Genomic DNA, 26,904 nt, shown 5'->3' with positions numbered 1-26,904 from the left:
GAATAAAAGCTAAGCAGAAAAAAAGGCTAGAATTGTGTATGAAAAACGAACAAACAAATGCTGACATGTGGTAACAGCAGGCTGCGGTTATCTACAGGCGTGCCACGAAAACCCACTCCCATAAGGACGTCACAGCAACTGGAGTCTGTACCTCTTAGCATATACATCTAAGATGGAAAAAACACAAGTGAACAACATCAATAGGCGCTTAATGCCGAGGTGGCTTTTAGCCTTCTGCCTGTAGATAATAACCTTCGCTTGTGGTGCTCATCTCTGAAGGAGAGACACCCTAAAAACAAAATATGGAGCCGCCTGACACCAAGGGCTGCATAAAAGGGCGTAAAGTGTTGACGACACAGCTCTGAGTCGCACCATTCACCGGAGATTTTGATGGAGTGGCTAGAGACAGCCCTAAATCGTTTTGAAAGGGTGGGAAGACGGAGGGGGAGAGTTGCCAGTTTCATTTTTTTCCATCTTCTGTAAGCTAATGAGGGTGAAGCATGAGCCATAGGCAACAAGGCCATAAATTAGCTGTGACAGGGAGCTTGATCCATTGCGCGAGCCCCATTCAGCCCTCCACCAGAGTAAACAAATGTGCATGTTGGGGGGACGTGCTGTATTCATTGGGCAGGCAGCGGGGAGAGGGGTGCCACCACTTTCCAGACACTGCACCCGGGATGTCCCGGACAATGCTGGCGCTCTCTGACATGGTTTGCCTGGGGGTGATGACTTCCCTTGTAAACTCCTGGCTCGTGAGGGGGAGTTGGGCTCGCAAGACAGTTTTACCACTGTCTGAAAATGTTGCCTATATTACTTGTAGAACAGGGGTGGCGTTTATTATTTCACTTGAAAGGAACAGGGTGTGTTTTTTTCCCACAGTCTCTTAAGTCGTATGTAGGCGCTGCGACTCTTCCATTCTGCAGGGCTGTAGGGGGCGCTCTATAGCGTGTCTTCCCTGTTCGCTGCCCCGCCTTCTCGAGGAGTATCTCCCTCCATCCTTACATTTGTTCCTCGACCATCCCGGATATCACCCCTCTCCTGTTGTCCGACGCCGATTGTGCCAAAGTCTATTGGTCTCAATTTACACATTTGACTTCACATGTACTGACTAATTTTTGCCTCCCTCTCACTCCTAAAGGGAGTACTGCCCCGTCTCCCCACTTCCCTGCAGTCGACCCCTCTCCCCAGTGACCCGGCCACGCCCACTTCCTAATGTGCCACAAGGCTTTCTCCCACTGAAGCGTGTGCTCTTCCTTTGACATCCCACCCCCACTCTCATATGTTCCATGTCTTCAACCCCTCCTCCAAAACAGCACAAGGACTGCTATTCGCACAGTCTCAAAAATGCAGCCGTGGTCGACACCTTTACCCCAACTGACTTGGTGGGGTCTCCACCCCAGTCTTACAAAGGACTCGGGATCTTTTATCAGCCTAGTCTAGGTACCAAGATACCCCAGGAGGGTAGCGGAGGATTCCATCATACCCAGGTAATGTAACTAGAGATGCTTCCCTGACAAGGGAATGTAACCTTTGATGTCTGTCCTCAAAGGGGACTGTGCCGAGACGCTTGTCTGTGAAGGGAATGTAACTACAGCACCTGCCTACACAGGGAATGTAAGCCTAGATGGCTGTCTACCAAGGCGGGGGGCGGGTGCTATTATCATTGGAAATGCATTATATTTGTTTTTTTTCTAAATCACATTAATAAAAGCCAGTACCATTTACAATGCCAATAGCTCACACTAGTGTAAATGCAATGCAATAGGTTTCCCATTGAAACTTTTTTCACCAATTGCCATATAAAATTTAAATGAATTTTATTTATGTTTTTCAAAATAAAAACAAAACAAAAAAACAATGTCATTTACCATGTCAATAGATCAAAATAATGTCCATGCGAGACCTATTGCATTATTAATGTTTGTTTTCTAATGGTGCAGAGCTGCTAAATTGCTTGCAGTGCACCATATCTTTGTGAATATGCTCCTAAGTTTAGGAACTGTGGTTATTTATACAACTCTGAATTTGGGGTTACAGATACTATCATGTGATTCAGAGGACATTTTGCAAATGGTGGTGCTTTCCTTGAACACTGGCTTATATGTAGAAGATAAAACGGAGAAAAACTATGGGCCTGGTTACGATGGCGGAAGGACTTCAGTCCGTCCGCAATTGTTTCCTATTTGGGACCACCCGCCTACAAGGCGGCAGTCCCACACTCTGAATTACGATGCGACCGCCACCACGGCGGTTGCATTGCCTATTTTTTGTATTGCGGCGGGGATGCGGTCAGCAGCCCCTGCTGCAATACAAACAAGCATTTACAATGCAACGGTTTCGCCTTTGGAAAAGTTAGAGCTATTGGCATTGTAAATGACAACTTGACTTCCTTCCCTTTGCGTGCATTTCTCTGCCCTCATTTGTACCCCCTTATCATTACGATCTCCTAACCTGTCACGTTTTTAATGTTTTTGCCTTTTCTCTCCTTGCTCCCTGCTCCTTGCTCCCTGCCCTACCTTTCTCTGTTGCTCTTGTTTCTTGGCCATCTGTTCTCCCCACATGACTTCTGCTCTGACGATCCGGTCCAGTCTTCAAATGCCCCCTTACCTTCTTCTGCTCTCATTTGACCTCCCATGAGCTCCCCAACATACTTTCTTCTAGGAACTGGTGCTTTGTGTGCCTTCCTATATACCTTTAGTCTCACAATTGTTGATTGGGTAAGTGTTCCATGTACCTGGGGATTCTCTCTTCTCTGTGTCTGTTTATAGCTCGTTGCTTGTGCTTCCTGTCCTGCCCCCTCGTTCGTTGTGCTTGCTCTTCTGCCCTGCTATTGGCATTGTAAATGACAATGCCATTTATTTATGTTTTTAAAAAAAACATAAATAAAAATAATGTCATGAGCAATGCCAATAGCTCTAACTTTAAAAATGCCAAGACCATTGCATTGTAAATGCTTGTTTTTTTTCTTTTTGGCAAATCCACTAGTTCTCCTTTGGTGACCGAGTTATAGTTTGCATGACTATTTTGCAATTTATGGATTGGTAATGTCAGTGGGATTTTTAGGCTTTAATTCACAATCATAACTGCACCGTGCGTGTTTTTGTGAGTTTCCAGTTTTTTTTTAATCAAAACTTTTTGGTGCGATAACCTAACCATAACTTCACTTCAATCATTTTCATGAAACTTTACCAAAAATAGTTCATGTAACTAAAGTTGATTAAAAAAAAAAAGGCTTATGCAAATTGATGAATACATATTGAAGGGGAGAGAAGGAATTCTAGAGCTGAGCAATAGGTTGTATTTGCCCTTCATATTCCCATAAGAGTATTTTGCCACACCATAGCTAAAAAACGCTTAAGTGAATGATTCCAAATTAGCACAGGCGCTAATTTTTTGTGTTCCTATATACATGAATAATTGGTTACCTCAATGAATATTCAGAATCGCTGGCCTTTGACCTACAGAGATTGTCGGGTATCGAATGTCAGATACAGTCTACTCTTCCACTGTCACTAACGACAGTTGCTGACCTCCATGTGCTTTTTCTCATATGTAGCAAATAAAAAAAGATGCTGACCGTTGATACAATTTAGGCTGTAATCTTTAAGCTCTTTCATATATATATTTAATACCTTAGCAACCAGCCCGCCTCTCTGATGGATTTGTGTTGGGGAAAGCTAATAAAATCCCCAGATTCAAATTTAGTTTTGTACTACTTTTATCAATGCCAATCCGTCAGCTCGCCTTGAAGGCTTGGAAATAATGGATGGGAACTGAATGTTGTTACACCAGGATGTTTAGTGATGTCATCTGATGCCTCTTCCGGCATCGATACAAAGCCAGCGTACCACTAACAGCAGTCTGAAAGCTTTGAAGTTTCCGTATCCAGTGTGATCCTTGGGATTATTCTACAGGTAAGAAATCTGCAGGTAGACCAAGCATCCACCAGATAGGTCGTTACCACAGGCATGTAACTTTTTCTTCACATACTCACAATATACATGTTATAGGGGGAGTCTAGGGTAACCGCTGTGCACCTTACAAAGTAAATTGAGAATGGTACTCCTAAATTGACAACAAATGTTTATACTGAACAAAATAGAACACATGTTGCAATGATTCCCATTTGCAACAAGAGTAGGAGGCCGAGTCTGCGAAGCTACTGACACTGCAGTGAGCCAGGCAAAGGAATAGGGAAAGAGCTGGGGCGGTCATGAGCCATACATAAAGCGGGGGATCCAAACGACTGAAGTGCGCAGACCGCAGGCCTATGGTGTATGTGTTGGAGGGTGGAAGCAAAATGTGAATAATGCAGAAACAGACCAATGGATGAAAGGAGCTATCCCAAAGGTCTTATAAGTACATTAAATATGAGAGGGTAGAGAAAGCACACGGACTACGGAGGGTAGGCAGAGCACATGGACAAGGAAAGGTGGGCAGGAGAGGGTAAAGAAAGCACACGGACAATGGAGGGTGGGCAGGAGAGGGTAAAGAAAGCACACGGACAATGGAGGGTGGGCAGGAGAGGGTAAAGAAAGCACACGGACAATGGAGGGTGGGCAGGAGAGGGTATGGAGAGCACATGGACAATGGAGGGTGGGCAGGAGAGGGTATGGAGAGCACACGGACAATGGAGGGTGGGCAGGAGAGGGTAAAGAAAGCACACGGACAATGGAGGGTGGGCAGGAGAGGGTAAAGAAAGCACACGGACAATGGAGGGTGGGCAGGAGAGGATAAAGAAAGCACATGGACAATGGAGGGTGGGCAGGAGAGTGTAAAGAAAGCACACGTCAGAGGGTGGGCAGGAGAGGGTAAAGAAAGCACACGGACAAAGGAGGGTGGGCAGGAGAGGGTAAAGAAAGCACACGGACAAAGGAGGGTGGGCAGGAGAGGGTAAAGAAAGCACACGGACAAAGGAGGGTGGGCAGGAGAGGGTAAAGAAAGCACACGGACAATGGAGGGTGGGCAGGAGAGGATAAAGAAAGCACACGGACAATGGAGGGTGGGCAGGAGAGGGTAAAGAAAGCACACGTCAACAGAGGGTGGGCAGGAGAGGGTATGGAGAGCACATGGACAATGGGGGGTGGGCAGGAGAGGGTAAAGAAAGCACACGGACAATGGAGGGTGGGCAGGAGAGGGTAAAGAAAGCACACGGACAATGGAGGGTGGGCAGGAGAGGGTAAAGAAAGCACACAGACAATGGAGGGTAGGCAGGAGAGGGTAAAGAAAGCACTGACAATGGAGGGTGGGCAGGAGAGGGTAAAGAAAGCACACGTCAACAGAGGGTGGACAGGAGAGGGTATGGAGAGCACATGGACAATGGAGGGTGGGCAGGAGAGGGTAAAGAAAGCACACGGACAATGGAGGGTGGGCAGGAGAGGGTAAAGAAAGCACACGTCAACAGAGGGTGGGCAGGAGAGGGTATGGAGAGCACATGGACAATGGAGGGTGGGCAGGAGAGGGTAGGGAGAGCACACTGACAACGAAGGATGGGTAGGAGATGCTGGGTCAAGCAAACTGACAAAGGATGAAAGGCAGGAACAGAATGAGGGAGGAACACAGAGGGGGAGAAGTACACAAGGGAGCCAGCTGGAAGAAACAAGCACTCATAAAGTGGTGCTTAAATAAAAAGAAAAAAGTACCACCTGAAATAGTGAGCCGTGGATGGACAGCAGTGCGTCCATAACGCTAAAGAAGAAAAAAAAAAAAAAGAAATAAAGTAGAGGGAGGGAAACCTACCGAAGCTAAGAATTCCAAGCAAGCAAAGGAGAGTGACAATGAACCGAAGTAGAAATGGGCGGGCGCTAAGTCCACTGTAAGGTACCAAAACGTCTGGCAACAGACAGAGGTGAGACATAATAAAAATAAAATGATGTACACAGTGGGCTTTGGCTCCAGTCAGAGGAGTATTGGTCACTCACCTCCTGGTATTGGTTCTTTGATACATCGTTCCACCTTCCTTGAAGTGCTTACATTGGCAAGCATGCAGCACTATTTTACATCTTAAAAGTGACCTTAGTAATCATGCTAATTCTCCTGTTCAAGTATTTATCTCCCAAACGCATTATATACCGAAAGTAATCCGTTGTTGCTACTTTTTGACCCATCACTGGCAAAGCCAATGGGGCAGGCATTAATGCAATACACAGCATTTGGGCAATGCAACACGCAACTGCATTTCAACATTCTTTAACACATCAACACCAGACCTATTGCCTTTCCCAGTCCTTGTTGTATATGTTAACAAGTTAAAATCAATGTGTTAAATCTGTGTATGGAGTATTTAGCTTTATGAGAAGTTGGTGTTTACACAGCTTAGCTACCATAATTAATTTCTTTTTAAAGACACGTAAGCGTTCAGATTGAGGGCAATTTAACTTTGAAGTTTTAACTACTGGTTCCGAGTAACCTGCGAGGTTGGGTTTCCATTTGAAAGAGGGGTTTGTGTAGGTTGAGATCTTTTTGTGACTGTACTAGTACACACACACACACACTGCAGGAGTAAATGTAACTCACTCTACCGTCTTCTCCCCGTTAGAACTGGGTGGGTGTGCCACACGGCAACAGTACACTTGGGAACTGTGGCAAAATGAGCATTCTCCACCTGCAGAGAATTGTGAATGTAGCCGTGACTCCCTGATGTGCAGTATTGCACACTCACGTACATGAAGTATGAAGGCACCCCCGTTTGACGTGTTGCACACACGCCGCCCATAGACTAGTACCATCCCCCCCATCATAATGAGTGTCGCCCCGCTTGCCGTGAGCCACACCCTGCCAGGAAAGGAGCCGTTCCTTCTAACGCTACACACACACACACTTTCCATTTGAGTATAAACTAGCTTTATTCGGCGTGTTATACACATGCCCCACTCGTGTTCAGGCACTGACTGACAGAGAAGCTTCCTGTCCTCGCAGCAGACCCATCCCGCCCCACACGGGCGAGCCCCGTGCCTCACACAGCGCTCCGTGTTGCAAGGCATTGTCAGAGCCGAGCGTTTACTCAAAGGGTTAATCATAATTGCAGGGCGGGGAGACACCCTGTCGAGAGGCACCGACCAGGAACACTCTCTGTACCTTCCTCCCAAGCCACTGCCTGCCAGGCCGCCGCTGCAGCTCTGCCGCGCCTCGGAACCGGAGAGCCCATCCACCCGACCCAGCACCATGTCAACCTCGGATGAAGTGGACGGACTCGGGGGCGTCTACCGGCCCCAATATGGCTGTAAGTTTGGGGGACGGGGACCTGTGGGTTTCTAAAGCGCTAGAATTGACTCCCGAAGGAGTATCTCTGCGCTGTAGACCGCTGGGGAACCCGTCCTGGCTTTCCCTGTGAGATGGTCCCTACTGGGTATCTCCAAGGTGAAACCAGGCATCCCCGGCGTATGTGGGGGGCCGTTGTGGAGATGAGGCAAGCTAATGCCCAGAGTTGCCGAGTGTGATCCCTGGTTAGAGTAGGCACTGAGGCGAGAATTATCAAGTCCGCTGACCCTGGTCCTCGACCCTGCCGCGTCGGGAATAGAACCCTGGTCCCAGGCTGTCCTCTGCTTCTGGGTCTGCTGCCTCTAACCAGTGAGCCACACCACTCCACTCCACACCTAATAAGGGAAACGATAAACAGTGGAGTTGAGTGTCCACGCATTATTTGTTTATTTGATATTGCACCCCTCGCCCACCAACACATCCTAGAATGGGAGGAACTGTTCCTGTGAGCCTCGTTTTGCTGCACTTCACCGCCAGCCCCCGGATGCGGAGTATCGCCAGAACCCGAGAAAAAGGGCAGGTTGGCAAAAGTGGCTCACTGGTAAAGGCTTCCCAAAACTGCTGCCGCCGGAGTGCAGACGCTTTGGTGCCTAGAGAGGAATTGTTTTTACTGCATTTCCCTGCGTGTCCCACGGCAAAGGGCAGGCGTGCAGGAGGGGCAGGCGTGCAGGAGGGGCAGGTCTCGACGTATCTCTCGGTCAAACTTTTCAACCTATGAAGTTATATTTAACAAGCCGAGCAACCTCGCAAAATGCATTTGAGGACACATACACTTGTACCAGAAGTTGTAACATAAACAGGGGCACGGCGGCAGCCACCTTACCGTTCTACTCCTTGACGCTGCTGGTGTAAAGCTTGCTGCGGCGGTCGGATTCCGCCCGGGATCCAAGTAGCCAATAAAACAAGGTCATTTTGGGATTCGGGGTGTTTCCCGCCCTCTCCCCTTCCCATTGGCTGGAAGGTAAAATTCCAGCCAATGGGAAGAGGAGAGGGCGGGACTTAAAAAAAAGACACGGAAACGCCCCCGAATCGCGTCAAGGCGGGCCCTGAACTCAGTGACGCTCCTCTCCTCCAATGGCTGGCCAGCATTTACGAGGCCAGCCAATGAAGAAGAGGGGCGTGTTCAGGCCCCCATACTACTAACAAAAGATTTCGGCTCCGCCCACCCACTGCTTACGCAGTGGGACGGTAGCCGAAACCTAAAAATAGGGGGTTTACATATCCCTGTACTACGTGGCAGGCGCCAGGTGGTGCCTGCCACATGGTACAGAGATATGTAGGAGGCCCCCAGGGCTCATGTACCAGCCACATGAGGAAAGGGGCTAGCTACGGGCCCCCAAATCCGTTTCCACCAGCCGTTTCACGGCGGGTTGACCACGGCAGAACAACCGTCGGAAAGGAATATTGCAATGCCCACGGCGGTGCCAGACAGGCACTGCCACGATTCTGGGGATGGGGTGCGGTCTGTCAGGCGGTCGGGATGCTTCAGACCGTCGGGACCATGGCAGTCGGTCTTTCTGAGCGCCAACATACCGCCCGCCATCGTAATGTGGCGGGTGGTGATTCAGTCACCGATGGTGGTGGCGTCTTCCCGCCACCATAATCAGGCCCTTAATTGTTAAAAACAGTACCCCACTTGTGCGGCTATCAGGAGCAACAGGAAAGACCCCAAAACGTAATGGGGAGACAACATGTCTTGTCTTGTAATTTACCTAATGAATCCAGACATTTCTGAAAACTAGACGCCGAGGGTAATGCAATTTACTGGATCCTACTACGTTTACTTGCACAAAACCCCCAGAAAACCTCAAACTGTTCCAAAAATCATTTTACTTACATTTCTGTGAGGGACAGTACTGGAATTTGTGTGGAGAAACAAAATTCCTTCCATCCAAAATTCTTACACTTCTCCAGATAAAACTATACCATTGATCAGGGATCGCCAAGCTGGCCAATCTCGTCATGCTTTAGATCGTTGAACTTCTAGGAGCATCCTCATGTTGAAGCAAGGGAAGTGTAAAATGGACGGTTTGTGGGTCTTTAGTTACTTAAGAGCAGCATGCAGCGATGGTAGCTTGGATGTTATCAAAAAACACACAAATGATGGATCGAATGCAAAACAAATCAAACATTCCCCCCCAGTCAAGAGATCGGAGTTAAATCCATTGTTCTTTTGCTCACTAGGCCACTCCAGTTTGGACCCAGCCATATGCAATTCAGTCTTGACCCACCTCCTCATGGGAACAATCCAGCTCAAACTGCCAAGTCGGTTCCTCCCTGTACCAGAAACAAGCATCCTGGGACCGACTTTGAGGTATCACCCCTTATCAGCCAGGCTAGCTTGAATCTAGTGGCACAGTGAGCCCGGGGCCCACATTTGGGCTACCCAGCACATTTTGAGCGAGAAAGCAAAAGACAGACAAATGATAGATGGAATACGGAACAAATCAAACATTCAGCCCCAGACAAGAGATCTAGGTTAAATCCAGCGTTCTTTTGCTCAGTTTAGACCCAGCTATATACAAATCAGTCTGGACCCCGCTCATATGGGAACAGTCAGGGCATTAAGTGGGATCACTGAAATAATATTGAGTGACAAAATATCGACCTTCAAGAATATCGTTGACAAAATATAGACTGTCAAAATATCGACTTTCTATGTACAAACAGGTAAGTACAAAAATATCGAGTTTAAAATATCGTTTACAAAAATATCGTTGTAAAAAATATCGACTTTAATAAAAACAATGTTTAATTACATTAATATAAAAAATTACTCAAATATACTTAACAATACTTAAAATAACTAATTATTTAAATAATTAATGAAAGTAAAAAAATAATATTTTTTTATTCATATTTCTTAAAACATATATATATATATAGTAACAAAATTTAATTAAATAATAGCTAATATTATTAACGTACAAATACAAAAGAGTAAAAATTAATATTCCCACTCCAGTGGGTGCAACAGTAGGGAAAGCGTTGGATAGCGTAGGGGTTAAAATTACTATTCCCACTCCAAAGAGTGCAACAGTGGATATATGACGTTACAACGCAACTTTTACAACACACTACCATTACAACGAAATTTTTACAACGCAAAAACTATTACAATGCATGTTTTTACAACGCATGTTTTTACAACGCAGATACCTTTACAACGCATACCATTACAACGTAAGTATTGGTAAGTATATAATAATTTTTTTTAATTTAAATTATTTAAAATTAATTTAATATATTTTAATTTAATTTCATTAAATTAATTTAATGTAAATTTAATTTTACACTGTACCCCTGTACCCCAAAAACCCAAAACTGACCCTGAACCCTAAAAAAACCCTTTACCCAAAAACCCAAAACTTACCCTGAACCCTAAAAATACCCCTTTACCCAAAAACTAAAAAAACTGATCCTGAACCCTAAAAATACCCATTTACCCAAAAAACAAAAACTGACCCTGAACCCTAAAAATACCCCTTTACCCAAAAACTAAAAACTGACCCTGAACCCTAAAAATACCACTTTACCCAAAAACTAAAAACTGACCCTGAACCCTAAAAATACCCCTTTACCCAAAAACTAAAAACTGACCCTGAACCCTAAAAATACCCCTTTACCCAAAAACTAAAAACTGACCCTGAACCCTAAAAATACCCCTTTACCCAAAAACCAAAAACTGACCCTGAACCCTAAAAATACCCCTTTACCCAAAAACTAAAAACTGACCCTGAACCCTAAAAATACCCCTTTACCCAAAAATTACAAAAATGTACATTAAAAAAATGATTATATACTTACCAATACTTAAGTTGTAATGGTATGCGTTGTAAAGGTATCTGCGTTGTAAAAACATGCATTGTAATAGTTTTTGCGTTGTAAAAGTTTCGTTGTAATGGTAGTGCGTTGTAAAAGTTGCGTTGTAAAGGATGTTTCCCGCAACAGTAGAGAAGCCGTTGCATAGCGTAAGGGTTAAAATTACTATTCCCACTCCAAAGGGTGCAACAGTAGGGGAAGCGTAGGATAGCGTAGGGGTTAAAATTACTATTCCCACTCCAGTGGGTGCAACAGTAGGGAAAGCGTTGGATAGCGTAAGGGTTAAAATTACTATTCCCACTCCAGTGGGTGCAACATTAGAGAAAGTAAATACTTCATATATTAATAAATAAATTACAAAATAATATCAATATAAATTTATTTAAAAATGATTAACTATTTAATATAACATAATAATTAATATATTAAAATTACTAATTAACTATAAATATTTCAATTAGTTACCTATTAATACTAATTTATAACTAATTACCAATTATTTATTTGATAATTAAAATTTAATTTACAATTATTTTATATTAAATACAATTAAATAAATGTTATATATTTCATTAATTATTATTAAATTACTTCCCACTCTATTCCCCTATAAACCCACAACCCGCTACAGGAAATAAATAATTTAATTTAACATAATTAGCAATTAATCAATTAAATGAATTACCAATTACATTTTAATTAATTAACAAATATTTTTTAATTAATTAAATATTACTACCAATTATTAAATTTACATATTTAATTAATTATAATTAAATTACTTCCCACCCTATTCCCCTATAAACCCACAACAGGAAATAAATTATTTAAATTTACATAATTAGCAATTAATCAATAAAATTAAATTAATTACCAATTAAATTTTAAATAATTAACAAATATTATTTAATTACCAATTAATTAAATATTACTACCAATAAATAAATTTACATATTTAATTAATTATAATTAAATTACTTCCCACCCTATTCCCCTATAAACCCACAACCCGCTACAGAATAAAATTACACAATAATTTAAAAAAATCATTAATTAAAAATAAGTATAACATAAAATGACACTTTTCACACATTATAACATGAAAATACACTATAAATAATTAAATATTATTTAAAAAACGATATTTTTTACTATCTAGATTATATACTTGGATATTTTCACTTTCTATATTATTTACAGTCGATATTACTTCACTTAAAAACGATATTTTGGCTGTCTATATTCTGTCCTGTCGATATTTTGTCCAAACGATATTTTAAACTCGATATTCTGTCCAAACGATATTTTGGAGTCGATATTATGTCTGTGCACCCATTAAGTGGCCTGGTCTCACCGTTGCTGAGCACCAGCAGCTTTTTAAAGGGAGCCTTGAAACAGGTCTCTATCGGGCTCTGTTTTGTGCCCTGGCACAGGCGGTCCATTTTTTTCTGGATTGCAGTGACAGCAAGCGCATCGATGTGCGCGTGCTCACACTGCTCACTTCTCACTAGTGGAGAAGTTACGACATGACGTCATGCCAGGTGAGCGTTGTAGGGGGAGGGAAATCCTTTAAAGAGTCATTTTCTTTAGAGATTTCCCTTCTCTTTCTGAGACTCAGAGGCAGCAACATTATTGTGGTGTCACCAGGGCTTTAAGTAGAAGCGTTTTCAATATTATATACAAGCCATAGTTGCTGCTTAGTTATCTTATGCAACTAACAACCATTGACAAAGCAAATAGTCCTGAATTGATATAGGCATGATGTTACTTATGTATCATATATATGGATGCAATGACAGAAACAGCAAAATACAAGTCGGGCGGCACACTTTGCTAAGCACAGATTTTTAGCTAAGGTGTTTTTAAGCCAGGGCCTTAATCACATTGGCCATGCCCCATTGAGAGAACCCCCCCCCCATTTTCATCCCAATTAAAGCCCTGGGAATAGTCCTGCCCGAACTGCCAATCCAGGTCCTCCCTGGACCGGAAACAAGCATCGATGGATTAAACTCAGATCTGTGACTGGGGGTGAATGTTTGATTTGTTCATCATACCGTCCAACATCTGTTCTTTTTGCTTGAGATGTTATCATGGCCAGTGCTCAAGTCAAAGTCATATTACGGTTGCCCCTTCTGAAAGATCACGGTCAATGCGGTAAAATTCTGGGAAAATGTCGTTTGGAAGTGGGACTACATGTCCCAAGTTGCTTAGGGGGAGTGGGGCATATTGGACATGGGTCAGATATAAAGACAGCCGCACCCAAAACATTGTGCGGACTACTTTGTGGAAGGCCTGCAGTGTAGTATCAGAGTCTGTTGCTAGAAATCCAGAGATAATTAGAAACCGGACAGGTCTCCTGCGAAAATAGCATTGAGCACAACCTAACACGTTTCGAACGAGACCGAGTGGCATATTAACAAGGAACAGGGAAAATTAGCGCTAAGGGCGCTTAGCGTTAATTTTGTTAACGCTCACTATCGCTGGATAATATTGCCTGGTTATCGCGTTTTTTTTTTCCCCGGGTCCAATGATTAAGCGGACATACTCCTTGAACCTGTTTGTGGCCTCGCCCAACAAAGAGAACAAACCGGGTCCAATAGGCTGAAAGACGCCTTGATGGAGTTAAGATTCCTGAAAGCTTCTCCCGCCAATTTGGTATTGTTGCTTTGGCTTAAGAGAGGATCAGGTTTATTGCCCTGTGCCAAAATGTTATCCAAGGTGGTTGGCGCTTTCTATGGAACGAGAGTTCGGCAAATGAGGACAAAAAAAAAAAAAAAAAAGCTAACCGCCTAGGCCATAAAAAATCCAACGATAGCGGCATTTTGGGAGGCTATCGCTGGAAATGCAGCGATAAAACTACAAAGAGGGATATCCTTGTTGATAGCCCATGGTGGACTTAGCCATGTAATCCACCACCAATTGGATTACATGGCTAAATCGGAAAATTAGCAGACGTAAAAAAGCAGTTAACCGTGGTTAGCGCTGCTTTTTTTGTCTCTAACAGGGTTAGCGTGAAGCTTCATAATAGGAGAAATTTTGCCTAGCGATATTTCTCCTAATATTTTGCTCTGGAACGCCCACTTTGCATCTCATTAGAGATGCAAAGGGGAGCATAGTGAAAAAGGGTGCTAACATGCGATTTTGCATGTTAGCACCCTGTTGTTGATAGGGCGATATTGTTATCGCTGCTTCTTCGGAGATAAAGCCCTGGTTAATATGCCCCTGAGTTTGTGCACTCCGTTGAACTAGTTCTTGAACATTTGGTTACTATGCTTTAAAGCTTGAGTTTTACTTCTAGTAAAAGGGGAGACATCTAGTGGTCTGACTACAACACAGACCGGGAGAATAGTTATTATGTTGGTTTTTGCAGTTTTATATAGCGCGAACTCAACCCGAAGGTATTGGAGCTCTTTACGAGCACCAGTTACATTACACAAGGACATATTCATTTTTGTAGGCACAGGGAGATTAAGTGATTTCCCGAGAATCGTAGGATGTTCAGCCAAGGCAGAGACTCCAACCTGGTTCCCCCGGTCTCAAGTCGGCAGCTCTGGTTGTTACGCCACACCCTCTCCCACGTTTTCAGAAGAACGTTCAACTGAACCGACTTTGAAAAGGTTTTAAAAAGTACAAGAGACTTTAATCTTTCAAGAAAGTTGACTGAAAAAATAAGGTACCTTTGAAGAACCCCATTATTAAAGGTTCACCCTTACACACCCGTAGTAAAACACACACAAACAAATGAAAGAAATTAAAAGAATAAAAGCAGAAAAAAGAAACATGCTGCTGTCTAAACACAGTGAATATATACTTGCAATAACGAACCTAAACACAGCAGCTGTTACTTTTTTGCAGACCTAGTCTACATACTTTATCCATGTTAAAAAGTTCCAGCATGACCGTAACTTGTAAAACCAGGAGGTTGGCTATCTTGAAATGGTAAAAAAAGATATGACAATAGCATTTTATAGTGGTTTCTTGGTTTAGAGGACTTTGCCATGTGGGATGAGGCATACTGACAATAAAATGAATGGCAAGCAGACGATCTAATGGCACTGCCTGGAGAACTGTAGTATCCTCTGAAGAAAAATGTAAGATAAAAAGAGGAGAGGCAAAGAACTATAAAAAGGAGAACATTGGAAACTAAAGGACTGGCCAACTAGCCCTGATGCTGAATCGCACTAATTTTAAGGCAAGTGTGCACAAGTAATCAGAAAAAACGCTGTAATTCACAAGCAAAAAAGTCAATGACCAATGTGGACTGAACCATTACCCCGTGCAGTACAGAATCATGGATGGAATCAGAGTGTAAATGACACTCCGCCAGATGAATGGCAGAAGAGAGCTGACCCAAACGCCTTTTATGTATCATTATGGTTAAGCAATTATATGTATGGGTGTATGCCTTATTTAACGATTTGTATACAAGATATTCCTAGACAGTTTTATGCCCGTCAGGCCTTCCAAAGAGATTCTAGAAAAACTTATTACAGTGCAAATCTTATCTCCCTATGGTTGTCAGAGGATGTAACCAATACCAAAATCCTTCACCTAGGAGGTCATTTATGACATATCATATAACTAAATGTCTATCAGTAGGCTTTAATGCAGAGAATTAACAATCCACCCTTATGTGAAGGCAATAGTGTCCCTTTAAGTAGAAGAGAGGCATGGCAAAACTCTGCTACAATATTGACACATATCTAGAAGGTAATTAATGAACAAGGAGGTGTGTTAATAGACAAACCTGGACCCCAAGTCTATGAGTAAGGCAAAGGCTACAAGAACTCGATGGAAATAAATGTACTTGATTTGTTTTCAGGACATAACATCTGAACTGAACCGAAGATCAAAGCCAAAGATTATACTGCAATTGAAAAAACGAAATCCAGGATCAGCATTGAGAAGTGTACCAGACAAACTTGGAGGCCGGAAACTCTGGTGCCCAGATAAACGGCCTTGCGTACAGTAACCATTGCATTAAAGAAACCAGACTGTGAAAGTGTAACCAGTGGAGAGACACAGCCCTTTGTGAAATGGATTCGCTCCTGGGCAAACCAGCAATTAGCTGGGCAGCAACAACATTCTGCACTAGCTGCAGCTGAAGGATAAATCTCACCCAGGACACACAAGAGACTGAAAATAGCACAGCCCAGTCTTTAACTGTGTAAAATCACCGACCACTGGAATCTGTAGGGGGGGGCTTCTATGGTAGGGTTTTTATGGATTCTTAGCTACGTGAAACAGTTATAAGTCACCTTGAAGCCTGGGTGTCCAGTGCCAAAGATGAATCTCAGACAACCAGATTGGGCACAACTTTGACTGGGCCAGGTGGTGGGCCCAATTTCTCAGGACAGAGGATACTGCTCCTGCAGAAGGCCCATAAACTGGAAGCAGGATTTCTGTTTTCAGGTGTTTAGCTTTAAAATGTTGACGCATATCTAAAGAGTGGTGAGCAAAACACTGATCAGTGCCTCCAGATCCAGACTAATGGTTCCTGACTGGGAATGACAGAAGACCAAAAATGAGCTCAGTATCATCAACATACATATAGAAACAGGCCCTGGAATTAAGTAGTCGAGTAAGGGGCTGCACGTACAGGTTGAAGAAACTGGAATAAGTAGGTGGGCTTTAGTATACTTTAGGGTTCTTTTCAGGATTCGAGCTCAGTGAAACAGGTATAAGTCACCTTGCAGCCTGTGTGCCTAGTGCCAAATATAAATCTAAAACAACCAGCTTGTTCACAACTTTGGCTGAGACAGGCAGTGGGCTCATTACCTTAGAACAGGGCGATGCTTCTCCTGCAGGAGGCCTATGCACTCGTCAGTAGGATTTCTGTTTTCATGGTGTTAAGGTTTGAAAAGTTAGAGCAGACAAAAATTGCCAGTGTTTCCAGATCCAGGCTTATGGTCCCGGAGTGGGAATGAGAGAAAGACCAAACAAACTGGGTGTTACCAGAAAAAATACTGAAACTAGTCATGGAATGATGAAGTAGTAGAGTCAGGGACTCCACATCGAAAAATGAGGACCCTTGTGAGACGTCATAGTGTAATTGCCTAGCTTCTGTTGAAAAATGTGAAAGGGCAACTGCTTGTTGCCAGTTGGCCTGAAAGAAAAAAAGTATATAGATTATGTCTCCAACAGCAAAATTTGCTTCATCCATGACTTAATCAAGAGGTTGTGTTCAACAGTGTGGAAAGAAGCTAAACGTTTTAACAGTTGCAGTGTTCTGACCGAGTGCCAGCAACTAACTCGGTCAAAACCTCTTGGACATCTGCTGGCATCAAATCCACTTCAAATAATTGAAAAGCCTATTTTACTCAGCAGATTTTTGTAACGGACTGAAAGCCACGTTTTCCCAAGGAGCTTTCCCAAATATGGCTGGAGGGAAATGGGGCAGAATCTGCTTAACTGCTAGAGGCTCGCTAAGTTTTTTGAGCAAATGTTTTGCCAATACCAGATTTCTAGACAACTTGCATACCGTGGTACCTTTTTAGATCAAAGCCTACCCGACAGAGCAGCTGTCTGGTTGCTAAAGACCTCTTGCGGAAATTCTGAAAGCTAATCTAAGAATACACTCTGCCTATTGCTTATAATTGGATTTGTGGTTTGTAACTCACATTTGTTTGCATTCTATTTGCTGGCTTTAATTGTTTTAGGCTGTATAGTATGTCTCTGTCCTCTCCATGGAGCATAGACTGTTTATTGTATTATTCCACAAGTGCTCGCTTTCAGTAAACAGGCCTTTAAATTTTGTTCTTATTGTGTCACATTGTTGTACATTCAAAGACGGAGGTTAAATGTCAGGCTCTGGTCTTAAGAGGGAGTTTGGTTTTTACTTTTCTTTCTCGGACTTCAAAGTGAAAGGATTTATGTGACAATCATGCGGAGTACTGGGGGGTGCTGGAGGAAGAATGTAAATGTCAATTTTTTCTAGCATGCAACAAAATGTAAATGTCTGCAAATGTCTGCAAATGAACAGCAAATATTGCAGCATAGATTAGAAATGGCAAAGCACTAATGAAGCAAATTATTTTGTCATTCAGAAATGTGGTGGAAACATACTTTAATACAAGCAATGTATCTCTATCCTTGACCGCTCTACATCACTCCATTCTCTATACGACTCTACTCCATGACCCTTCACTAACTTTTAGCCATGCCAGGTGAGACCTTTTTTGGTAAACGTACCGCCATGCTACTAACATCCTAACAGAGCCAAGATATTGCTGGAAAGGGTCAACTTTGAGCTACATTTTACTTAAAAAATATAACATATCATAAAAAGTAGGTAAATTGCCTTGGTGGTAAGTTGAAATGCTAAAACGAGGCATGTGAACAACCAGTGAAAAGGCTATATACCATATATTATTCTGCGACCCATGCCAATGCTAAGTGGCCTGGATAAAAAAAATAGATAACAGACCCGCACAACAGGCTGTTCATAGTTCAATATTTAGCACATATAAACAAGCAACCTCTCAAACAAAGGAGAGGCAAACTTAATCTTCAATATCTAAATACACGAATGAATGAAAGGCCTTCAGAGCTTGAAACAAGCATAAGATCCAATGTGAACAGGAACAGCTATAAGTCTGGGAAAAGCTCAGTGGCAGAACTTCATTTGAGCTAAAGGCAGCAGACGAAAACGCTCACTGAATGCTTGAGGAATTTGTAAAATGTTTAGTGATCCAAAAGACATGTGGGCCGCATGTTTTGTATTTTTAGAAATACCCGGTGAATTGTTCAAAACAGCAATAATGTTGCCTCAACATTAGAAATTACATAAGCCCATCAAATAAGTTGCCTACATGTCGGCCATTACTATTCGGCCTTCGGAGAACACCTAGTAACACTGTCCAAAAGGACATCCACAGTAGACAACACTCATTCGCTCCTTCCCCAAACTAGAAGTAGGTTGGTAAAAAAAAATGTTTTAAAAAGAGTCAAAGGGAAGCAGGTGGCTGGGTGCAAGTGTAATTTGACAGCTGTAAAATAGCAGAAATGTGGTAAAACCACATCTCTTGAACAATTTCAGCAACCTCATCAACTCCATTCACTAACAACCAGTCCGTGATCATTGTAGACTTTAAAGAGAAATCAAAACTCCTAATGAGGCAAAACGCATCAAGTTGGATCCTTAGTTAGACCCCGTTTGGAGGGAGGCTACAGGGAAGACAGGGGCTACAACAGTAGTGGACTTTGAGTATCCCACCACCTCAAATGGTCTGTAGTACCTAAAGGGGATAACAGGACATAGTAAACAGGCACAGTTCAATCAGTAATCACCATGTTATGCAATCCGTAGATCAGTTTAGTTAAAAAGAGTTCACGTTGGCAATGTTATCATTATTTTGGCAGTGAGAAGGGGGCTCGTCTGTAGATAAGCAGCATGTCGAGCAGCGACTGCAAAAGTCCCTTTTGATAATCGGCAGTGATGCTAGGCAGCACTATGCTGGTTTACGTTGCAAGTTTCTTCATGCAGTTCACCACATGAAGAACAGGTGACACTGCACATCTTAGATGGCGCTGCCTGCACTCCAGAAAGCAGTAGGGTTCTTCTAGGTGCTAGAAACACAGCTGGGCTCTCACTCTGGGCAGCCTGTCCTTCTGCAGAACGGCACTCTCTTTTCGTATCTGAGCAGAGCGGCAAGCTTCTAGGGGCTAGACAGATCCTGAACAACTCCAGCAAGTTGCCCAGAATTCAGGTGATTGCTCCCCACTTCTGACAGATTGGCTGTCATGCAGACACCAGCCCTGGTCTCACAGCTGTGCTTCCAGTACTCTGCAGAGCATTCCTTGGTCAGTAAAACAGAGTGAACTGGAACATGGTAGGATGGTTGGCATCACACTTTAATATTACATTTTTCAGATAGGGATGTGGATTCATGGACTACGGTTCTGCAACCATTTTGAAGTGATTTCATTTCAAATGTCAGTTTCTGGCTGTATTGCAAACGCAGCCATTGGACAAGGATGTGACTCTCACAGTACATATTGATGAGGCGACCAAAACATGGGCACAGTGAAGTGTGAAGTTTCTGCACCTGGCTGTTGTCTGCAGTCTTGAAGTAGGAATCAAGACAAAAGGGCAGGCTGTGCCAATTTCTTCCTCACTCTGAACAACAGAACCTGCTCCCTCACCCTCTCTACCCTACCATCCACTAAATGGTAAGGCTCTACAAAATCTAATCAGTAATCACTATTGCTAAAAGATAGTGCCTCCACAGACTACATCCTCCTCGGAGACCTGAATTTCCACCTCCAGAACAACGACACCAACTCCACCACCCTGACTGACAACCTCGGACTCAGACAGCTCGTCGCAACGCCCACCAACGCCACAGGCCACACGCTTGATCCCATCTTCTCCGCAAGCCCCCACGTCACATTCAGCCACACCACCGAACTCCACTGGACCGACCATCGCTGCATCCACTTCACCTTCCGGAAACCCACCACCGCACGCAACAGATCCCCCGCCGCAGCTGGAGCAAAATCATCGAAGACCAGCTAAACACCACCCTCGCCCGAAGCCCACCCACTGACGCCGACGTCCGCAACTTCAGAAGCTGGATCGATAACTGCACCAAAACTCTCGCCCCGATCAGGAAACCCTCCAACAGACACACTAACCAGAAAGCCAGCTGGTTCACTGCAAACCTCCAGGCCTCCAAGCAAACCTGCCGTACACTAGAGAAGAAATGGCTCCACGAACAGACACCAGACAGCTACACAGGCCACAAGAACGCCATCCGCAGACACCATCACCTCATCAGATCCGACAAATGGGCCCCTTTCAACGACCGACTCGACAACAATGCACACAACAGCAAAGAGCTCTTCAACATCGTGAAGGAACTCTCCAACCCCAGCTCCAACACCAACAACATCCCACCATCACAAGACCTGTGCGACTCGCTTGCCACCTTCTTCCATCGCAAGATCGCAGACATCCACGACAGCTTCAACAACCTGACTACCCTGACAACCACCGACATCTCAGACTCCGCGGCCACCACCCACATCCATCCCCTGCTCACCTGTACCAACATAAACAACAACGACACTATCAAAATCATGAACACCATCCACTCTGGCTCTCCGTCAGACCCATGCCCACACCACATCTTCAACAAAGCAAGCGCCACCATCGCACCCCATCTCCGCAAGACCATCAACACCTCCTTCGAGACCGCAACCTTCCCAGAGACTTGGAAGCACGCCGAAATTAGTGCCTTACTGAAGAAACCCAAGGCGGATCCGAGGGACCTCAAGAACTTCCGGCCCACCTCCCTGCTCCCGTTCCCGACAAAGGTCATCGAGAAGACCGTCAACAGACAGCTGACCCGCTACCTCGAGGAGAACAACATCCTGGACCCGTCCCAGTCCGGGTTCCGCAGCAACCACAGCTCCGAAACCGCCCTCATCGCCGCCAACGATGACATCAGGGCCCTGCTAGACAACGATGAAACCGCTGCTTTCACCCTCCTGGACCTATCAGCCACCTTTGACACGGGCTGCCACCGCACCCTATGCACACGCCTCCACAACGCAGGGATCCGAGACAAGGCTCTGGAATGGACCACCTCCTTCCTCTCCGGCAGAACTGTTGAAAGTTGGGCTGAAACCGTCAACATTATCGGCGCCCTCTTGCTCTCCTTAAACCTTTTGTGCGCGTAAAACAGCCGCCATTTTGGGCACCATGGCTTCCCTGCTCTCGCCGAGAGCCAGCGCGCCTCTCTCTCCCTCCTAGCTTCGCTGACAACCCCCCTGCCTGCACCTGCCGCGAATCATAAAACCCCTCTTCGGCGCTGCTCTGCCCCAGGCCCTCGTCCTGTTCCCAGCGCAACACCTCCCTTCTTCCCATTTATGATCCCCGGCCCTTTGATGCAAACCCCTTTTCCCCGTGTGCCCGTTTGTCTTCCCCGTTCCCAGGCCGACACCCAGCTCTGCCGATACCAATCCTTGCCCCTCCCCGTACAATAGAAAGTTTCCCCCCAGCAAGGGATCCCCGGGTTGATCAAAGCCCCCCGCCCTACGAGATCCGATCGAACCCCACACACTCCGTGAATCGGCGGAATATCCAGCTGCGCGATGATCATCACCTGTTGTGAACGGGGCAGGGACTTCCACTGTAACCTTGCGTGGGAACGGGCTGGGAAGGGGGATTCTGAGGATGTCTTTCCGTACATCAAAGTATCGACGAGAATGTGTTACATGCAATAAAGAGATAAACTTGTGTATAAGAGGCCAGGCCTCAGGGATGCAGTTAGAGCACCTCAGAACGATACCTTCTGTCCGTTTCGTTGTGTTCTCCTCCGGAGAGAATAAAAACCTTGTTTCCTGCCTTCCAGTCTCCAGCGCCTGCCTCTTCAATAGTTTAACTTCTTTATGGGTTCAAGAGACGACACCGCCGGGCAATACTTAAGGATCTCATATTCTGGTTGGTAGTGTCACCCTTATTTTCAACAGAACCCAGGGCGTCCGTCTCCCCCCTTTCCGTTCCGAAGCCTCCGAGATCACCTTCAGCGTACCCCAAGGATCATTCCTCAGCCCGACATTGTTCTACGTCTACATGGCACCGCTCGCCCATGTCGCCCAACTACACGAGCTCAACATCATCTCCTACGCCGACGACACCCAGCTAATCCTCTCCCTCACCAAGGACCCCCTCACCGCCAAAACCAACCTCCACGAAGGAATGAAAGCCGTTGCCGAGTGGATGAAGAACAGCCGTCTGAAGCTGAACTCGGACAAGACAGAGGTCCTCATCCTCGGCTCCACCCCCTCAGCCTGGGACGACTCCTGGTGGCCGTCCGCACTGGGAGCAGCACCGACGTCCACTGACCATGCACGCAACCTGGGGTTTATCTTCGACTCAAACCTCTTCATTACCAAGCAAGTCAACGCCATCTCATCCTCCTGCTTCGACACCCTCCGCATGCTTCGCAAGATCTACAGATGGATCCCCACCGAAACAAAAAGAACGATCCCTCAGGCCCTCGTCAGCAGGAGGATGGACTATGGAAACGCCCTCTACACAGGAGCCTCAGCCAAAGACTGAAACGACTACAACGCATACAGAACGCTTCTACATGCCTGATCCTCGACATCCCGCGCCACAGCCACATCACACCACACATGAGAGACCTGCACTGGCTTCCCGTCAACAAGAGAATCACCTTCAAGCTCCTTACCCACGCACACAAGGCGCTCCACAACACTGGCCCAGCATGCCTCAACAGATGACTCACCTTCTACTCCCCGAACCGACAGCTCCGCTCCGCTCCGCCGATCTCGCCACCGTTCCCCCGCATCCGAAAAGCGACCACCGGCGGCAGATCGTTCTACCACCTCGCCGCCAAGACCTAGAACACCCTCCCCATCCTCCTACGGCAGACCCAGGACCTACTAACCTTCAGGATGCTTCTCGAGACCCGGTTATTAGAGCAGTAGCAGCATCCCTCCCCCCCCAGCGCCTTGAGACCCTCACGGGTAAGTAGCATGCTTTACCAATGTATTGATTGATTGATTGATTGATTGATTATAATTTTTCTAAGAGCAGCCCTTCTGCATCTTCCCTCATTCGGTATCTGGATTTTCACCATAAAGCCCCAGGAATGCAGGCAATACATGCCCATTGTCTGAGGAACCTGTATCCACCCTTCAAAATGGACTGTTTTGGTCCCAGCGCTCAGACTCATGCTAACCAATGAGCCTTGTTACCATACGTATCATACATCCGCCATAAATACATGCTCTTGACTCATGCAGAATATCAGCACAATTATCTGGTAGTTTCATTTCAGTGGAAATTTACATGAGTGGTGTCAGTAGACAACCCTCCCTCCTGGAACAGAAGAAAAGATTTACTCAGACCTATTAATCTACAAAAATCACATTGATGCCACCGCTGCTCTATGTCACCAACCCATGAAATAGACAGTAGACCCATGTCAGTAAAGAGAGCACAATTGGTGCGTCCTTCCAGGTTCCAAAACAGATTCTGGAGTTGCGTTTACCATGGGCAGGTCCAGGCCTCCACACTCATGCTAGATTACAGTACGAGGCTGGCCAACACAAACATTCAAAATGCCAGTTTAACATATAGTCCTGTCACTCTGTGCAGGGGTGGGCACCCAAATACAATGCAGGGGACATTTCGTCCCAACACATCTTGTCACAACAGCACAATCCACGTGGTAAGCTGTGCAAGAAATCTTGTAGTCACCTACGGTTCAGCTGCCAGTAACACTAATTTGCCTGCACAATCAAGTTGATATTGCTCACTCTACCACACAAGCTGAAGGTATTGTAATTTACAAAACACCATTCATTAATAAAAAATAGCTAAATCACACTTTGGTAAAAATCAAACCAAACAACTAACTGTGAAGCAACCCAGTTGTCCTATTTTTTTAAATATACATGCCAAATGGTAGACAATTATCAACTATGCTGTGTACGGCCAAATACAAGCTAGCGCCAGGATCCATCCATCTCATGTGACATCCTTTTGACTTGGGAAATGACACAGAAGGCTTCGTACACATATACACTCGATTAGCTTTCCCAATCCCATTTTGTCTCAAAACAAAAAGAACAAGTAGGCGTTTGTGCTAATTGCAGCACGAAAGGTGTACTGACAGCAGTTGTGAACTATCTATATCATAGAACAGATCAAACCATACCTGCTACCCTGATTCTATTAGACCTGTCCACTTCTTTTAATATCATGGACCGTCAGGGATTGCCAAAAAGTATGATTGCCCTCTGTACCAGAAGAACAGTTCTTGCTTTATTCCAAGATTTTCTTTCGGAGTGTTTTATCCAAATCAAAATAGACTCTTCCGTTTCAAACAGAAAGTCAATGCCACTGGGAGTTGCCCAGGGAATAGTTCCTTCCCATTACGGTTTAAGCTTTACATGGTTCCAGTGGCTCATTGGACCCAATCATTTGGTTCCACACTGTTCGATTTTTTTTAATAGAACAAATATTACTCGTTTTACAAGGCACATGCGGGCCATTAGGCCACCAAATAAGGAAACTGAAAACAAAGAAAATAAATACATGAACAAATGCACAGTCTGACCCACCTCTACTCACATTACTCTCAACACACAGCTCACTTATGCTGGACTCCTTCCCTGCCTCCACCCAGGAGAATGCATGACTCCAATCCTGCAATCACTTCACTGACTACCTGTAGATATTAGAGCAATGTTCAAGGCACTTTGCTTCGTCCACAGAGCATCCCAAGGAAAAGGACCACTACACATATACGTTAAATTCAAGGCAACCCCCCCCCCCCCCACCACACACACACACATATAAGAAATCGTAAGAGGCACCACTTTCTCAGTGAAAGCCACAAAGCTCGGTAAATCGCCGCCAGACAAGATTTGAAGCATTCATGAGCATGGCTGTTTCCAAAATAACTACATCATCCCCTGACTCTAGTATTGAACAAGGAATAAATAACAAACAGCTCCTTCAAATACAGTCTGCAGCCAAAAGACATGAAACAGCCCAAACAGCACCCAACTTTCTAGGCCGAAATAAGTTATGTAGAGCTGACCTGTATCTAACCTCAGTATTCTACAGTAACATTAACTCCTATATAACTCTCCTGTCCCTCACTAATAGTAATTTCTTAACACGCAGCAGTCGGATACTCAATTGTGGGTCAAACAGGGTGCATAATAACTTCCTTATTATACTGCTTGACCATCCACATAAGGTAGAACCCCTATTGGTCATTTCCATCACCCAGTACTGTACCAGTACACAGCAAATAAACTACTCATCACCAACTGAACATACACAAAATAACTTAAGAAATCTGCCACTTAGCACTGGCCAATTTAGTCCACTGCTGTAAGTCCCAACTATCTACATATTATGACCGCTTCTTGACATCTCACAATGAAAATCATATAGGGGATGATAGTAACAAAGTCCAGTTGAAAGCTACCAGATTGCTGAAAGCTATAACATTCTCACCTCTCTGTGCCACTTTCTGCCGTGTAATTCCAGTGGCCCTGCTTAACACATCACCCCAAATTCACTCGTGCACGACGCTGAGACATTGCCCACATAAAATCAAAACAAAGGTAAACCCTTCTATATATTTACTTACATAGTGCAGCGGGCTACCCATGTAGGCAGGCACTTTAACACCCAGAGAGGTCGTAAGCCATACGTTATTCTATACACACTGCCTGTCTGTATTTGACATATAGCAGGAAAAGAACGTACCTGCTTAAGGAGCAGCCAGAAGAGAAACGAGCGTGCAAGAAGCAGACGGGTAATACGAGTTTGCAGAAAACAGTTGCTGTACGTAGAGCAAGCAGAGGCGTAGCTGGGTGTGAATACAATCTGACAGGAAGTGCCTCAGGACGATACTGAAAGACTCGCTCTTCTCCAACCCAGAACTTCCAACTCAGCACCATTCATAGACAGTATCAGTGGGCGGGCCATTTACAGTGAGGTCACTTCCACAACACCAGCTACAAGCCACGTAAAAGGTATTTCCCGTTTTCGGCGTCACCAGGGCAGCGCGGGCTCTGATTGGTTCGAATTATCTCCGATGGTATTGGCTACAGCTGAGCGGGCTCGAGCTTCCGATGTAGCCTTTAATTGGTTACAAGAATAGATGTGCCATTTCTGTGTTTGTGGCGCGAAGTAGGCTGGAGGCGCTGTCGATGTTTTTAAGCTAATAATGTGCTTTGAAAGGGTTCCGACAACACCGTGATACATTAAGTGTAGAATAAAAGGTGGACCAATGTGAGTTCAGTGAGCCAGGCTGAAATAAATGG

At 44.7% G+C, this 26,904-nt stretch overlaps 1 protein-coding gene across 1 annotated transcript in view; it reads right to left on the bottom strand.

Annotated features, from left to right (window-relative positions):
- Window positions 1–26,582, bottom strand: part of GMPPB (GDP-mannose pyrophosphorylase B) — a 185,588-nt gene extending 159,006 nt beyond the window's left edge. The window contains exon 1 of the mRNA XM_078661210.1: window positions 26,345–26,582. The gene's annotated coding sequence lies outside the window, so the exon portion shown is untranslated. The remainder of the gene's footprint in view (window positions 1–26,344) is intronic.
- Window positions 26,583–26,904: the final 322 nt, after the last annotated feature.

Source organism: Lissotriton helveticus, chromosome 9 (assembly GCF_964261635.1).
Source record: "Lissotriton helveticus chromosome 9, aLisHel1.1, whole genome shotgun sequence".
NCBI classification, from domain to species: domain Eukaryota; kingdom Metazoa; phylum Chordata; class Amphibia; order Caudata; family Salamandridae; genus Lissotriton; species Lissotriton helveticus.
The sequence above is the reverse complement of the archived record's forward strand: the minus strand, read 5'-3'. Positions and strand labels throughout refer to the sequence as shown.